General features: G+C 29.1%; 1 pseudogene; it reads right to left on the reverse strand.

Annotated features, from left to right (window-relative positions):
* Window positions 1-3,958: 3,958 nt before the first annotated feature.
* On the reverse strand, window positions 3,959-6,715 carry LOC149256470 (uncharacterized protein At4g15970 pseudogene; annotated as a pseudogene).
* Between the last annotated feature and the right edge of the window lie 278 nt (window positions 6,716-6,993).

Raw genomic sequence — 6,993 nt, forward strand, 5'->3', positions numbered from 1 at the left:
TTTAAGGATAATATTAATATTTTAATTATAATGGTCATAATATATATTCAATGATTTAATACTATTCAATTATTATAATAATAAATTAATTTAAAATTAGATATATTAATAATATTATTTGAATATTAAGAGAATCTATTAATATTTTAATTATAATGGTCATTATATAGTATATATTTTAAATGATTTATTATTATTTAATTATATTACTAAATAATTATTATTAATAATATATTTATTTAATAATAAAAAGATAGATAATTGAATTCATTTGTTAGTTAAAAATAGATATATTATTAATAATATTTCAATTATTAAGAGAACCTATAGTATCATATTAATAATGGTCATTATATAATATATATTAAATGATTTATTAGTATTCAATTGCTATCTAATTATTATGTAATAAATCACTACTATTTTTTTAATTTAGTTACATTAGGTAATTATGTAATAATTTCTTAATGGTCCATTGGTAAGTTAGTTCTTTATTATTTAAATATAATGGTCATTAAAATAATAATATATGTTTATTGAATAATCTATAACTACTAACTAATTAAACAAATTGTTAAAACATTATTCTTCCTAGAGTTTTGTTATCCTAGGTAAATGCCATAATTAAGGGTAAGGTCCAAGTTAATTCATAATAGTAAAACCAATAATGTTGGTAAATCAAAATCTTTCCTTTAATGGTCAAATAATTAAAAAATATTAGAGGTAACTAAGTCCTTAGGTGAATAAATTATTACTTATAGGGTTGAATGATTATTCCTAAGAATATAACTAAAATCATTGGTCAATCATAATTTATCCTTAAAACCTAAGGTTAAGATTCTATTCGTTTTAGACATTAGTTAAAGGGAAACTCAATTAATCATAGAAATAATTATCAAGGTATAATTAATAAATTTAAGAAAAAATAGTAATAAATGCCTAATAGGTAAAGGTTAATACACTGATAAGCCCGAGACTGATTCCTAACTTATTAAAACTCCAAAATAATCGGACAAACTACTAAAAGAAAATAAAAGGGAGGGGAAGATAGAAACCCTAAGACCAAAAGACAGGGGAATGAGGAGGCTAGGAAGATAAGGCTGGGACCCAGCAACTGCTAATCTTCCAGCCATCATCCCTATTAAGATTGATTGGCCTTTTCTCGATCTCCAGGGCCTCTTTGAATTTACGATGAAGGGAGGGGAAGATAGAAACCCTAAGACCAAAAGACAGGGGAATGAGGAGGCTAGGAAGATAAGGCTGGGACCCAGCAACTGCTAATCTTCCAGCCATCATCCCTATTAAGATTGATTGGCCTTTTCTCGATCTCCAGGGCCTCTTTGAATTTACGATGGTGAAACTGCGCAACTTTGGCAATGACTTGAGCCTCCTCTAGGAAGAATAATGTTTTAACAATTTGTTTAATTAGTTAGTAGTTATAGATTATTCAATAAACATATATTATTATTTTAATGACCATTATATTTAAATAATAAAGAACTAACTTACCAATGGACCATTAAGAAATTATTACATAATTACCTAATGTAACTAAATTAAAAAAATAGTAGTGATTTATTACATAATAATTAGATAGCAATTGAATAATAATAAATCATTTAATATATATTATATAATGACCATTATTAATATGATAGTATAGGTTCTCTTAATAATTGAAATATTATTAATAATATATCTATTTTTAACTAACAAATGAATTCAATTATATATCTTTTTATTATTAAATAAATATATTATTAATAATAAATATTTAGTAATATAATTAAATAATAATAAATCATTTAAAATATATACTATATAATGACCATTATAATTAAAATATTAATAGATTCTCTTAATATTCGAAATAATATTATTAATATATCTAATTTTAAATTAATTTATTATTATAATAATTGAATAGTATTAAATCATTGAATATATATTAAGACCATTATAATTAAAATATTAATATTATCCTTAAATTAACAAATAAACTCCTTATTTACCTATTTTAACTATTTCTAGAAATATTAATTAAATATTTGAGTAGTTTGACCAGGTTCTTAAATTAACAAATAAATTCCTTATTTACCTATTTTAACTATTTCTAGAAATATTAATTAAATATTTGAGTAGTTTGACCAGGCTCATTAGGTCACATTAGCCGTTAGCATTATAGCTGTTGGAATCTCTGCACACTCTATTTAATCGAGCTAAGCCGGATTAGTTCTTTAACTTGTCCTGACGATGAACCACACTGGTTGGTTCGAAACGCGTCGACAAAAGATTGGTTATGTGATTTTGCCGAAGACTATCTTAACAATGTTATGGATCACAGAAGTCTAAATTCCTTAATTTATTAAAATTTCATAATATAATTAAGTAAAATTGTTTAAAATATATTTTTAAGTGTATAAATAAATTTCACCCTCTTGAGAGTGGATGAAATTATACAGAGTAAACAATTTAAACTCAAGTTTTTAAAAATGTCTATTGGCTTTTGAAGCCTTTGTTTTTTAATCATAAATTATTACTAAAATTGTTATGTTTAATATTTAAACATAAATTAAATTTAAAGATCAATCCACTATTAAAACATTTGGTTTATATTATTTTTATTTTATTTAAACACTTGCTTTATATTTTATATTTATTATTTTTTTACTACTTTAAATAGCTTAGTTATATAAAATAATTTTTAAGTATTAATCTTTTTTTTGTCAATCATAGAAATAAAATTTTAAAGAGTCTTAATTAACCTCTTTTCTTAAGGTCTTAGTGAACATTGATCATTATCATTATCAAAAAAAATTAAAAGAATGATTAAAACTATCTATATTATATTTTTTATTATTACTATTATTATAAATTATGGAAATAATTAATATATCATTTAAACATTTTTATATTTAAAAAAAAAACGCTGGAACAAGTTTTTTAAGGAGAATGATTTACCCTCATTTTACTATGGAGATTCTTAATCTGCAAAGATTGTATTAGTTTTATATGTTTTAGAAAGCAAGAATAACTTAAAAATCTTGATGATATTTGTAAAAACATTTGAATTTCAAATAATTTTATATAGTATTTATAAAAAATTGATTTTTTTAAGTAAAATAATTTTTCTTAATTTGCCTTAATTATTTTTATAAAAAATAAAAATTGATAATTTTATGTTTAATAATATGCAAAATTATTTCATTTACTAATGTTTAATCCTAATCAAATTTAAATTAGTTAATTGATACTAAATTTACTTATATAATGCCAATATTACCCATAATTATAAAACTAGAAACTATACCTAAAAAAACGTATAACAAAACAAAACACAATAACAATAATAATAATAATAATAATAATAAGTAATAAAAATGCAATATCATAAATAAAAACGTTATGAAAACCAAAATAAATATGATAATATTGTGTAGTGTTGTCTTCCAGAGTCATCACATACAATTGGAATCGATGTTTTGAACCATCTTCCATGGTGTTGTTTTCCGGAGTCATCACATACAATTGGAATTGACTTTTCGAACCATCTTCCGTGGTTCATTATCAAGATAAATCCATGAGTGATTTTTTATGATGATATTTTTAATTAAATTAAAAAAAAAAAAAAACATAAATAAATTTATGATTAAAATATTCATGAATTTTTATAAAAGTTAAATACTTATTGTGAATAATTAAATTATTAAAATTCTAAAATAAACATTTTTACTCACTCCAAAAATATAATGTATTACACATCCCTACTCTCATGGACAATTAAATTAAAATACTAAAATTTATCACTAAAATTCTAAATTTTCGCTTCCTCACTCAAAGGGTATGACTTTCAAATTACACTCGTTTCCATACTCAAAGAGCATGACTTTCAAATTACACTCATTTCGACGAAGTAAGCCCCGAAAACAAATACTTAACTCCACCATTGGCAGGTATACTACAACCATGACCTCATGCATGCGTTGGCAGGTCTCCATTTTGCCAGGTGGGCAGATGAAGAATTGGCATTAGGGTTTCTGTATTCCACCCAGTCATCAAGTGCGTTTCTCAGATCAATGAGCTTCGCCTTGAGGTCTTTGCAGCAGTTTGCGTGCATGGTGTAAACATCAACCAACTCTGGGCTCCTCTGGCAGAATCCCCCAAAATACTTGGTTTCCAAAAACATAAATTTCATTCTCCTTCGAGCAAATCCCCTTCTGCGCTTCAGAATATTTAAGACGTCCTGCTCTTTCTGGCCCGGGAAAAAGCGTCTTGACAGATACCAGTCTCTGTAAAACTGATGGTTCGTTCATTGGAACGGACGTACATGAATCCTGTGTTCGCCTCGTTCTTGACATCAAAAGGGTTGCCATTGTAATTGTCACAAGTAATCTGGATGTCTGCATCTTCTCTCAGCCTTCTCATGGGATTTCGCAGCCACAATATGTCAGCGTCCTGCAGATTAAAATATGATATACTCTGTGCCTATCAAAATATACAAACTTCAAAAGGAAAAAATCTCAAAGTCTTTGAAGGCAGGATTGAACTATGACCAGAATTAATCTTAATCATATGTTGAAGTGAGATTTTGGGTTGATACAGAGAACCTTAAAATCCTGTAGAGCATGGGTTCAAATCAAGAAGAAACCATAGTCAGAGTGAAATTAGGTTCTGAACATTCCGAACAATCCACTTTCTGAACTTTGGGTATGGTAAACCATAAGCAAAGTAGAATTATGAGTAGAATCAATATGGCCTTGATCGATGACATGTTTATGCTTCAGGGCATGACAAAACCAGGACAGAACCATAATCAAGGTTGAAAAGGAGTATAAAAATGATTTCAGGCTATCTTGTTCAACTTATGTCAATTGTAGATTTCTCAAATATCTCAGAATCTTAAGGTGGGTGACGTTAAAAAAAAATTTGACCCTTTATTGACCATCAAATTTAAGAATATTTTCAAAATCTGTAATCATAAAATGCCAGAACTAGAATATATTTTACCAAATTGTCATTCAGGGATGTCTGTTGTTCTATGAAAAAATTGATCTACCTGATTCGCTGGCTTACATTTAGCTCTTCTTGCCAATAATATCTCATCATGCAAAACCCACTTATTTCCAGAGATAGCCTGAACATCCTTATTTGGATGGCATATTCTTAGAATATCCCAAAATTTAACCCATAAAAAACTATGACTACAGGGCTTGCTAAAAGAATCCATGTTCATCCGTTAAAATGGAAACCTAGAATGGAAGCCTCAGATTCATGTATCATCTGGGTACTAATGTTTTCCTGAAACTTCAAAAAAATTATGTTCCAGAATTATTTTGTATAAAGGCTCTAAGAGTTAAGCTGTTTTTATTTTGACCTGCTTAAACTTAACTCTCAATGTAGATTCAATAAATTTGCACCAGCTGTTTGGAATGACAGGAAAAAAACAATTTGGCAGCCTACCAGACAGGGCGTCCAAAGTATAAGAACCTTTTGCTGTAAATAATTACATCAAAATATTATGGCCTTGAACTTAATTAGATTGCTGATTTTAGGAACATTTCGCAATTTGAGATAGAGGAATATAATTAATTTTTTTATTTTTTTTGTCTATCTTGTTTGTCATATTTCAAAGTGAGTAATATTCTCAAAATCTATAATTTGACCTTAGATTGCAGAATTAAGAAATATTTTGAAATCTGAGAAAGAAGAATGACCTCAATTTGTTTGACCTTCTTGCTCCTGCTCCTCCTATCTGTCAAATTTCAAATTTCTGAATACTCTCAAATTTTAAAATTTTGATCTTACTGGTGTTAGTCCTATTTTTCTTATTTTAAATTTTTAAATATTTCCAAAATCTACTATCAAAATAAGAATGATCGAAATCTTCCTGGAATGAGACAAAGACAACTCCCTGGAATGAGACAAGGACAACTCCTTTGGAGAGTAAAATTTGATAGACGGTCATGCCTCTGTTCCTATCCTTTAAATTCCTATACAAAATCCCGGGGATACAAAATTCCAGGCATTCTTTGAATACTTACCGAAAAAACAATATTATAACCGCGCTCCAAAATCTCTCCCAAGAAGCCAACCTTCCTCCAGATCATCTTTAAGTAACCTTCAGACATGAACAGCTTCTCTGCAGAGAAATCAACACCCCTTGTCTTCAGAGAGTAGCAGTGTGGATGAATTTGGTGACAGCGGTTGTAGGCCTTGTCATCCAAAGCAACAATGAGCAGATTGTTCAGCAATTCCTGTGTCCCTTCACCCACATTGAAGTTCTCCAGGAATAGATCAATCATGGTATTCGGTTCGACCCAAGCCGCATTCAAGGCCGTGATTATTACTGTCCTGTTCGCATTAGCTGTTTTCGCCAAAACTATGTCCAATTCATCTTGAGGTGAAGGGGAAGGAACACGAGCTGGGGCAGGCGCCATTAAAATCTTGTGTACACAACAAATACAAAAGATTAAAATCACGGTGCACTGAATTTGTTATGTGCTGCTGAAATATAAGACAAGTAATAGTAATAAATTACCAGAGGCATTCTTTTAGCAGATCCCATGGAAATCTCTGAGTCTCCTGTAAGTGTGCGTGAAAAGAAATTGGAGAGAGCAGAAAAGGGGCTATTAGCGTTTGTAGCCTTCTGCAAGATAGTCGATAATGCTAATGCGATGCTTGCAACGCAAAGCAGGATGAGGAACATGCGGGCCATGGTGGCTTCTTCTCACCTACTTATGTTGTTCGTTGCAGGAATCCACCCATCCCTTCCAGACAGGATTGACAAGTAATCTCAGTATGCACAGATTTCGAATTAATGTCCGAGTTTAACAAGAGACTCGAACTCGAGACATTCACAAATGGGATACAGAATTTGCCGGTCGCGTCGCAGTGGTTGAAGTTGAACGCCCAAACAAAGAAATAAAGCACAGGAATTACAGATATCGTTCACCGTGTCGGGATTTCTACTGTAAACTTATATAGTAAATTTTG

The sequence above is a fragment of the Pinus tabuliformis genome, chromosome 7 (genome assembly GCF_031772625.1).
Source record: "Pinus tabuliformis cultivar Carrire ecotype Pingquan chromosome 7, CPIR1, whole genome shotgun sequence".
In the NCBI taxonomy this organism is placed as follows: Eukaryota; Viridiplantae; Streptophyta; class Pinopsida; order Pinales; family Pinaceae; genus Pinus; species Pinus tabuliformis.